The sequence below is a fragment of the Arvicanthis niloticus genome, chromosome 5 (assembly GCF_011762505.2).
Source record: "Arvicanthis niloticus isolate mArvNil1 chromosome 5, mArvNil1.pat.X, whole genome shotgun sequence".
NCBI lineage: Eukaryota > Metazoa > Chordata > Mammalia > Rodentia > Muridae > Arvicanthis > Arvicanthis niloticus.
In genome coordinates, this window is record NC_047662.1 from 82,950,231 (window position 1) to 82,960,642 (window position 10,412).

Sequence of the window (10,412 nt, forward strand, 5' to 3'; positions counted from 1 at the left end):
TGACACATTAAGACTAGACAAGGCAACCTAGGAGAAGGAAACTGGTCCCACAAATAAGCAAAAGATTAACAAAATGCCCCTGATCCCACTGTTTGGATTTCTACAGGGACACCAAACTACTTAGCCAAAACATATATGACTTAGATCAGATCCCTACAGGCTCCCTGACTTCCGTGAGCCCCCACGAGTTCCTGTCAGTTGACTTTGTGGACTGTGTTCCTGATCCCTCTGGTTTCTCCACTCCTTCCTCCCCTTCCTCTGCAGGACTCCCTAAGGCTTGCCTAATATTTAGCTGTGGGACTCACCATCTGTTCCTATTAGTGGCTGGATGAAGTCTCTCTGGTTTCTTTGATGACAGTTCTGCTAGACCCCAGTTCCAGAACACTCTGCAGGTAGGACAAACTATAAGTTGAAGATTCTGTGGCTGGGTTGGTATCTCAATACCTCCACTTGAAGCTTTTCTAGATTACAGAAGAAAAACAGTACAGGTTCTGTGTCTTCTATTAATAGGGACCTTTGCTAGGGTTACTCTTATAGAGTCCATGGAGTTTCCATTGCACCAGGTTTCCACTCACACTCTCCCCCAGATAACCCCCAATTGCAGTCATCTCTCCCTTCCTCCCAACCCCACCTTATCCCTCATGTTCTCATGTTCACTTGTCTCCAGTCCACCAGCACAATCTAGTCTATCTCCCATTCGCAGGGAGATCCTTTAGTCCCCCCTTAAGTCCGTTGTCACTTCACTTCTCTAGGTTTGTGGACTGTAGCATGATTATCTTATACTTCACAGCTAATAACCATTTATAACATGCACCATGCTTGTCTTTCTGGGTCTGGGTTACCTCACTCAGGATGAATTTTTTTCCAGTTTCATTGACTGAGTATCCAAGCTCCTATTTGCAGCCCTTTGACTAGTCAGTATCTTGTTAAAATCTTTAGATAAATCAAACAAGGCAAAACCACTTCCTCAAAAAGGACAAAGTTAAGGCATGGGGATTTATTTTATCAGTTAAAGGAATGATAGACAGTTTGTAGCAAGGTAACTAGAAAAGTATTGCAAATGACAACTCTGTAGAGATAAACAGTGACCATGTCTTGAAAGTTGACTCTAGCATTTCTTACTTCTCTTCTGTAATCCAGACAGCTCAGCAATGAATTCTTTACTGATGGTTTTGAAAGCATATACCTGTTTGTTTCTAAGTTAATATTAAATAAATAGTCCTTCCTGAAACCTACCATGGCTAAATATAGTTCACTCTATAGTTGTCACGTAGGTATACAAATATATTATAGTCAGTGAATAAAACAAAAACAAATGCTTGTCAAATATACCAGGCCAACCCCAAGAAAATTCAATTATTAATCATCAAATTATCAAAACTCACAGATATGGAACTTAAGGTCTTCACTTGTAGAACCTGCACAAGACCACATAGGAAGAACATTCAACATTCTAGTCTCTGGTCCAATACTACTTCTTTCGTACTGAGATCTGTGCAATCGAAATGGCTCTCTGAATAGAATAAAGAAACTATAATCTGTTGGGGACCATGCTGGAGGAACAACAAATGTCTTTAAAACTAATGGGATGTGCCTCAATAGTTAGCACAATCACAACTGGTATTTCTCGGAGAGGCAAAGCCCCAAGGATTACATGTCACAGGGCCTTCATGCTGTTGTGGAGTTTTGCTTTGCTTGTTGCCTTCACATTCCTCTTAATCTAAGAACTGTATGAAAATTCTGGGCAACGTTATTGCACACAGTAATAGTGCTTGATCTTTCTTAAGCATTGCTGCTGGAACAAATGAATGATTCAATCAACACCTTCAGAAAGAACTTAGAGATACAGACTGTTAGCAATAATCACCACCCTTAGAAAGTATTTGGAGATACAGATTATTAGTGAAGTTAGATTAAGATGATTTTGCTAGTTGCTCTGATGTAGAAAATCTTAGGGAACTGTTTGAAATCCAGAAGAGCACATTCTTAACAGTTGAGCTGGGGATCTTTGAAGGTCAGGGAACAACAATGACAACCAGACCTGATATGATTTAATAAAACGTTTTTAATAAGTAGATGCACACCCTGAGGATTTGAAGTAGAAATGACTGACTGTTTTTATATAACAGTTTACATTTATTATTCTTTTAAGATTTTATAAGATTACTTTTTGAGATAAATAATAAGATAATTGACTATTTCTTTGTAATCACAAGTTGCTGCCTGCCAGTAAGAGAAACTGACTGAGATAATTGCCTTGCTTGCTTCCACTTTGTTAATCTGTATTGGGTTACTTAGGTACAAATGTATGTGGGTTCTGGAGAATCCTTTGTTTTCTTTACCTGTACTATGTAATTTTTTTTCATGTAAAGGCATTGTGTAACTTACTGTTTTCATAATCATTCACTAACAAAAAAATTGAACATAGTGACACTGTAATTTATTTACTGCTTAAAAGGTTTTGTTGGATATATAAACTAGGGGAGAAACAATAAATCTGTTAGAGCCTGCTCATTGGAGTTTGCAAAAGTGTGTGTGTGTGTGTGTGTGTGTGTGTGTGTGTGTGTGTGTGTGTCCATGTATGTGGGAAGTTGTTGAAGTTTGCTTCATCTATTCAGTATGTGTATGACTCCCCATCCCCCCCTTTTTTTCTCTCTTTTTTTTCACTGACCCCTTATGCTCCCAACAAGCAATTTTTCATTGGTTTCCCAAGGAGCATCCTCACTGGACCCACTCAATAGCTAACTTTATGCTCCTCCTCAGTTTACCCTGTATATCAAAGCTAGTCTTTGACAATAACCATAGGTTTTCATTGCTGAGAACTTGTGATTAGAAAAGAGATTGTAAGAATAACCAACCCCTTTTTCATAATTCTATGGATACTGCAAAGAACAGTACCACCACTTTTGTAGAAGTGCTTACACACATATGTTCTTTTCCAAATGTTTACATCCTCTAGACAGTCTTATCCTGTTCACCATAAAACCAACATATTTTTAAAGACCTAAATATATATAAGTTCACTAAAGTTTTAAATGTGTTTCTTTCCTCTTGAGATTTATACCTATGCATTTTCCAGATTTCCAAGCTTTGGTTATTCACTGGGGAATAAGATAGGTTATTTTGCCAACAGTTTGGAGACAACATGACTGAAAAACAATGTTTAGCTTATAACAGAAACCACCACAGATGTGTTAGTTTTGTGTAGAGTGCATGCAATGAGTTGCATGTAAGTTACTGAAAAATAATCCTTATGGGCTATCTTTTTTCATGAGTATTATACAACCTAGGTCTTTATTATCACTCCACTATTTTAGATAACATGCCTACAATCACAGTTTAATTCACTTTCATAAGTACATATGTAATGTCTACTGTGGACTGGGAAGAAGTTTGGTATTAGTTATTGCAGAATATTAACCTTGGCCCTGATTCTTTCACTCTTATTATTCTTCCATCTATGACAGCACCCTCACATCTCTGCTGTTTAAATCAACAAAAGACTTTATGCTCTGGATGAATATCACTTCATTGCTACATTTGATGAGCTCTAAGAAAGTTCTATGTGAGTTTGAAACTCTCTTGAAGATAGCGAAGATAATATAGGTAGGTAGGTAATTTCAAGAACATAGTTTTCTTAGACAATAAAAATCAAACATTTTTAAACAAGTGAGAATGAATTACATGATTATTCCTGTCTTTTTTCTGTAAAGAGTTTTGGAATGTCTGGAGTGCAAAAAGCTTTATGGGACTCTGGGAAAATTCTTGATTCAGCTCTGGATAGGGAAAAAAGGGTTAAGATTCATAACTAGTGTGTCTTTCAGAAAGAAGCAATACCTGGGGAATCATAAAAGATGATTTAGAAGAAGATGAATATTTCAAGCAGTGAGAATCCTTCAGTATTCCTAATAGCATCAGATACAAAGATGTCTTTAAGGCTCCCCAAAGGTGGTTTCTAACATTGAGAATGTTGGAGAATTATCTCATATTTCAAAGCAATTTAACTTCTGACTCAAATTATTGGTTTCTATCCCAGTGTGAACCCTTTGTCATGTATGTTTAGACTACATTCCAATACTTTATTGGTGTTCAAAGTTCCTAGAAACATTCCGCTTATCCCAAGTACAATTCTTCACTACAGTTGGCAGTGCAGGTCCAAGACCTCCCACCCTGTTAAAATGATTCCTTGGAGAACATTATGGAATTAACAAATTATGGAAGGCCTCTGGCCTTCTAGTGGGATTGGTTCTACTTTTTGTTATTTGAAAAATTCTTTCAGGTAACATTAAGTTGACCCGTGTAGGAAATTTTTAAATGTACAGAGCATCCTCTCTCTCTCTCTCTCTCTCTCTCTCTCTCTCTCTCTCTCTTTCTCTCTGTCTGTCTGTCTCTCTCTCCCTCCCTCCCTTTATCTGTCTCTGTCTCTCTGTGTGTGTACATGTGTGTGTGAATACTTCTTCTCTACTTCATCTTCAAATTATCCTTGCTGTATCACTAAAAGACAATTTATGTTTGTGGTTAATTCGTGATGTAATAACTGAATTTCCTGAACTGTAAGCATACTACTTGAGTTCTAACCCTCTGTAAGCAAACTTAAGAGGCCTGGAGGTAGGCTGTTAAACTTTGAACAAACAGCTGCCTAGGTTTGAGTTTCCTTATCAGTTCAGTGACAGGGTCAGCCTGGCTTACCTTTCAGACTCTTCCAATATTCCTAACAGTTAATATCTTGTTTTCATAAGCTGCTGGGTGAAAATTAAGTTTGTCACAAAGTATTTTCACAACCCAGGTGCTATCCTGAAGTATAATCTGAGAAGAACTAATTTCCCATGTTGTAGCTTGTTAATGTCTTTTGTACAGTTCCCATCTACGCCGGATTTCTTCACAAAGAAACCACTGCCTGTCCCCACCTCTGGAAGTCCTCTGTTTGCCTGTAATGTAGGTTTCTTTTCTTTCACCTAAATTATTTTCCTTCCTCCTAAGTCAAAACAAAACCCCAAAAAAAGCCGTGCTTCAATTCTGTGGGATGACAACCATTTTAAACATAATTATTAATATTTTAACACTCTAAAACAATCCCTCAAATCCATAAGAACACTTTGCCACAATTCATCTTCTTTATTGCCTGTGGGAAAACATTCCAAGATTACACAAGGATGAAGATAAAAAGGTGAAAACCATTTTTCCCTGTGGATGTCTAAAGACTGGAAATCTTACTCTGCTCTCATCTTTAAACCTCTAAAGACCTTTCATTTTCTCCAACAAGCTAGTTATTAATAGTTCAGCTCTCTTCCTTCTTGAGTAGGTTAGTAGATCACCCTTTTGATAACAGATGATGGCATACACAATACTCCCAGCTTAATGTCCTATTTATTCCTCAATTAATACCACGGACTAAATAACTACACTAAAACCAGATAATGTGAGCTGTGAGCTATATTTCAGTGTCCAAAATGTAAATGAACTAATTTAAAATATTTTCTATTTCCAGAGAGATATTGTACCCCTTCCTTTATGTGACTCCTGGAATTTCTTATAAATTAAACATCTTCATTCAATTTACCACATGATGGGACTGAATGTCTAAATAAGCTCTTATTTATTCACCATCTACTGAGGAACTGCAAAATCAAAAGCCAAAACTCCAACTTAAAATCAGTTTTTGTTTTTATTGGTCCCTCCTGAGTATTTATGAATAGTGATCCTCCCCTAAAGTTGTTTTATAGAGTGATATAAGCCCTTCAGTAGTCTCCCTATGGAGGGACAAAAATGGAAAAAAATAGAAACACGCAGCAGATGAGATAACCCATGCAAGGCTTCTCGTTCACTGGCAGCACCAAGTCAGAGGGTCCGGTAGTTTTGCTGTGAACTGATCCAGCTTGCAGAAGCTTAAGCACTTCTTGATGTGAACTCTGCTCATTGTTCCCATGGAGCCATTCAATTGCTCATTGTGTATTCATTTATTCAGGATGTCTCCCAGCATAGGAAAAAAGGCCAAGCCTTAAAAGATGATCTCACTCTTGTCTGTGAACAGGATCTGGCAGTAACATCTTCCAGGGTCTGTAAATACAAGGCCAGGAAAGCAGCAAATCAAAGGTCTATTAGCTGTAGAATCTTTCTAAGGGATGGGCTGTCCTTGTGAGGTAAAGTTATGGACCATTAGTCTGTTTTCTTGTCCCAAACTTCCTCCATCTCACCTCCAGTGTTTGTTTCCTGCCTCAGAAATGGAAAGTAACATAGTTTCCACCTTACTTGCACCAGGCAGAGTAAGTTTATAAAGTACAAATCCAAGCAAATCCCAGAGGGATCCATGGCTCTCTGATTCAGATGTGTGAGCCTTGACATGGCACATCTATAATGAAAGACACAGGATGGTAAAGAGTAAAGTGAGAGAACACAGAGTCTAGCTCCGTGGACAAGTTCTCTGAGTAAACTTAATCAAATGATTTATGGAAGCTTCATTCTGCTTAGCTAAAATCTGGAGCAGATTTGTACCTTACAAGATGGCTGAGATCATTGAGTACAGAATATAAATAACACTTCTGCTTAGTGCTAGACTCTGTCCTGATCATAATTTCTAATAGGATCATCTGATAAATAATTCAATAGATGGGTATCACGACTGAAATATGATTCTATGCTATATACATCCAACTCCATACCCTCCACATCAGCTTGATATTACATTACTCTTGTGCCCTCTTCTCTATATGATGAGCCAGTCTCCACCTTTCTTCATTGTCAGAGAAAATAACATGTGACATACTTATCCATTAGGACACTCAGACTTGTCGTCTGAATCCTACACAGGATTCTGTGATTCCCTTCTTAGTGAGTCTCCTAACTCGTGTCACATGATCTATTTGTCAACAAGTGTTAATCATTTACTTTAAATTAAAAAATGAAAGGCTATCTGAAACCGTTCCTTTGAACATGGTCTCCAATAGCTGTATGGTATATAGCTGTGTCTGGTATACTGCTTAGTGTCTGGTATACACTAAGACCATGGAGTACATAAATATGTCTATACTCTCCTTGTTATATAAGTACTAGGGCCTGGGGATGCTGGAGAAATCAGATGGCATCTGGAATGCTTACTGCAGTTTGTAGGTGTTTCCAGTGTTGGTATATTCCAACCACTCTTCCCTCCAGGTCGTGTCTCTAAGTTAACAAATTTTGATCAGCACCAACATCAGACTTTCCTCTGTTGCTCTACATAATAGAAGAGAAGGAAGACTCACTATCTGTGAATCTACTTTTACTCCAAGCAGCACCTATAAACCTTCCAAAGAAGGTGGGCTCTTAGTTAAGTTCCTTGGGGGAAAAAAAGATTGAAAATACTACCCACCTGCCAGTGTCTTTTTTTTTTTTTTATGTCTAGAGAGGACATGCCTTGGTATATCTAGCCAGTCATAATTCTTTAGGGAAGCTTTTATCTTTCCCAAAGTGTGAACCATTATCTTACAGGTCTCCCAATCCCTTCACTTAAGAAACTATTTTTAAATCTTCTCATTCTCATTTGATGCATGCACTCTGGAAATATCACTGGTAGGGTAAAGCAGTAGAGAACAGGCATGAATACTAATTTTTAGGGTCTTAGAATGATCACATGTGTAATTCAATTAGAATTAAGCTACCCAGAGTCAGGGTATGTTATTTTTTATACTGAAATGCTGTTTATACTTTTCCATTTTATGACATTATTCATAAACTTTTTTCCATGCATGATGTCTGGGTGAACTGTGCTTCCAATATAATCATTCTAGGTAGTTTCTGAGGAAAAGCCATTCCATTCCTGTAGACTTGAAATTCTGGTATCTTTCACAACTTGACTCTGAATAGTACCACCTCTCATAGGTAATGCGAAAATTACAGCAGTGAGGCCGTGATTGACACCATGTGGCCCAAGAGCAAAAGATATCTTGAAAAAGTTGTCAAAGTTTGGATATAGTAATTTTTTATAAGCCTTAAGAGGCTCTGTGGATATCATTACTCTCCTTTACTACTTGTTATTTGGCAAATATATGTTGATTGGTCTCAAGTAGAAATGTTTTATAATTCCCTTTGTAACTGAATATAGGAATTAATGAAACTGTGTAATTTACAGAAACAATAAAGTAGCCATTTATTCTGTTATTGTGCTAGATGTTCATAAGCATAATCTAATTTAATTTTATAATTACATATGAAAAATATTGCATTCTTGAAATATTCTTAAGGAAATTAAACTCTTTGCAGTACAGAGTTCCAGAGCCCATATCAGCTTTGAATTGTATCTACCCCGTCCATGAGATGAACAGCTGGACTTTATGAACAGGCCAGTCACTTTATATATATCCAAAACTACAGAATTTCCATGACACAGGGCAACAGGGTATCTAAGAGTCCTAATGAAGTTTCAGTGTTGATAGAGTAGCTGAAGCCAGAAGCAATGGACATTTGGAAGCAAAGACGTGTAGATAAATTCAAAGCCCTGGATTTGGTCCTGAGAGGTATCTGAGCTGGTCAGTCCTATTGAAAAAAATCTTTACAAAATACATGGAAGCATCACCTCTCAATAAAAACATAAAAATAAAAAAAAAATAAAACCTATGGCCAATGAGATGAGACAGGATTAGATGGTGGGACATCTGGCAGAGAGAGAATTCTGAGAAATAGTCAGGTGTCAGAGTTGCCCTGAATGCTGAAGGAGACAGATGTATGAAATGGAGGAGAGGTAACCAACCATGTGGAGGGAATGGAATGGAATAAATGGGTAATTAAGTTATAAGCTAGTTGGAGAACAAGCTAAAGCTTTTGGCTTAGCCAGTTATTACTGAAATATTGAGTCTCAGCTTAGAGAAGCCACTAGGAATGACAATTTTGTACTCTGCTCTGTTAAGTGGAGCAACTGACGTCCAGCTAGCCACAAGAGGCAGGGAATGTTTGGAGTTGGGCAAACTGCAGAGCTCTTTTAGATCCCTTGCTATACAGCACGGCTGATGACCTGCTGCCGGGGTCTTGAATGGGACCTTTGAACTCAGCTCAGTAGGCAGAAACCAGAACTTCAGAGCAGTCCCTTAGGCAAGTCTATCTGGTGGAAAATCCACTGAAATCTCCACACAATCCTCCAGCTTTCTCACTCTCAGGCCCTAAGAAATGGCTCAGCAGCAATCCCCATATCCAGGGCCAGCTTTATTGTTATGCCCAGATGAAGGGCAGGTACAACTCTCCTGCACTCATGACCCTGGGGCCAGCTTTCTCACATTCCATGGGTGGCAAAGGGTGAGGGTTGGGGAGACAATCTCCTCCTCACCATGCTCCTGCATAACAGACAATTTGCTGGGCCAGCTTTCTTATGTCACATCCTTCTCTTCCATTTCTCTACCACTTACCTACTCCTCTTAGTGGTACCTAAGCTCTTTAAGTATCTGGAGTCAACTCAGGAATGGTTTCAGGAAAGCTATACCCTGCTCATTCATTATGGTACCTGGCAGGGGTCAGCTTGGGCATGGTTTGCCTTCCAAGATCATCAGGGTACTGGACTGGAGGTTATCTCAAGTTAGCTCCCTGTCAGACACTCTGGCATGGGGATCTGGTGGTCATTTAAAGCTCAGTCCTCACTCAGCTTACCTTAGTGGCCCCGTGTGAAGGTTGTCTGTATCAGACTCACTTCTGCCAAGGTCTGTGGTCCAAACCAGGGTTCTTCTAGTCTCCCACTTGTTCCCTCATCTGGCAGTCCATCAGGGTTTCTGCAGTGCAGATTGTTGGTTGTCTCAGGTTAGTTCCCTGTTCAGACCCCCTCACACCAAACTGGTAGTCAACTCAGGCTTGCTTTTCTCAGGGAATATTAGCCTAATAACCATTCAGACATTCATATGACAGGACACTGAGCATATACATAGCCTGTCTCCTCTCTTCTACCTACTGATTCACATGGGACATCGTAGCCAAACCTGCAATACATCTAGGGGGCTTCCTTCTTAACTGGTTAATTGTTTCTTTAGCTATGGAGAAGCCATTTAGTTTATAAAGTCCCACTTGTCTATTGTTAACCTGATTCTTAAGCAAAAGGTGTCCTTTCATATACCTACATCCTGAAGCATACTACTACCTATTGATTCTTTTCTTTTACTTTTCTTTTCTTTTTTTTTCTTTTTTTTTTTTTTCAGTTTCAGGTAGGTTTGATGCTTATACCTTTGGTCCATTTGGAGTTAGTTTTTGTCAAAGGCAATAAATAAAAATTTAATTTTATTCATCTGCTTGTACACATCTCTAGAGAAATGTGAAAAAGGGAAGATCTGATGAGGGAGTAAGGAGATACAAAAGAAGGAAAGTGAAATAAAAGTAAGAATGTCTTAAAAGACAATAAATAATCATACTATTAATAATTTGCATAAAATTAAAACACACATACACACATATACAAATATATG

At 38.3% G+C, this 10,412-nt stretch overlaps 1 non-coding gene across 1 annotated transcript; it reads right to left on the bottom strand.

Annotated features, from left to right (window-relative positions):
- Positions 1 to 9,822: 9,822 nt before the first annotated feature.
- On the bottom strand, positions 9,823 to 9,952 carry LOC117709722 (small nucleolar RNA SNORA17). The gene has a single exon (XR_004606962.1). It is a non-coding gene; the product is annotated as a small nucleolar RNA SNORA17 (small nucleolar RNA).
- Positions 9,953 to 10,412: the final 460 nt, after the last annotated feature.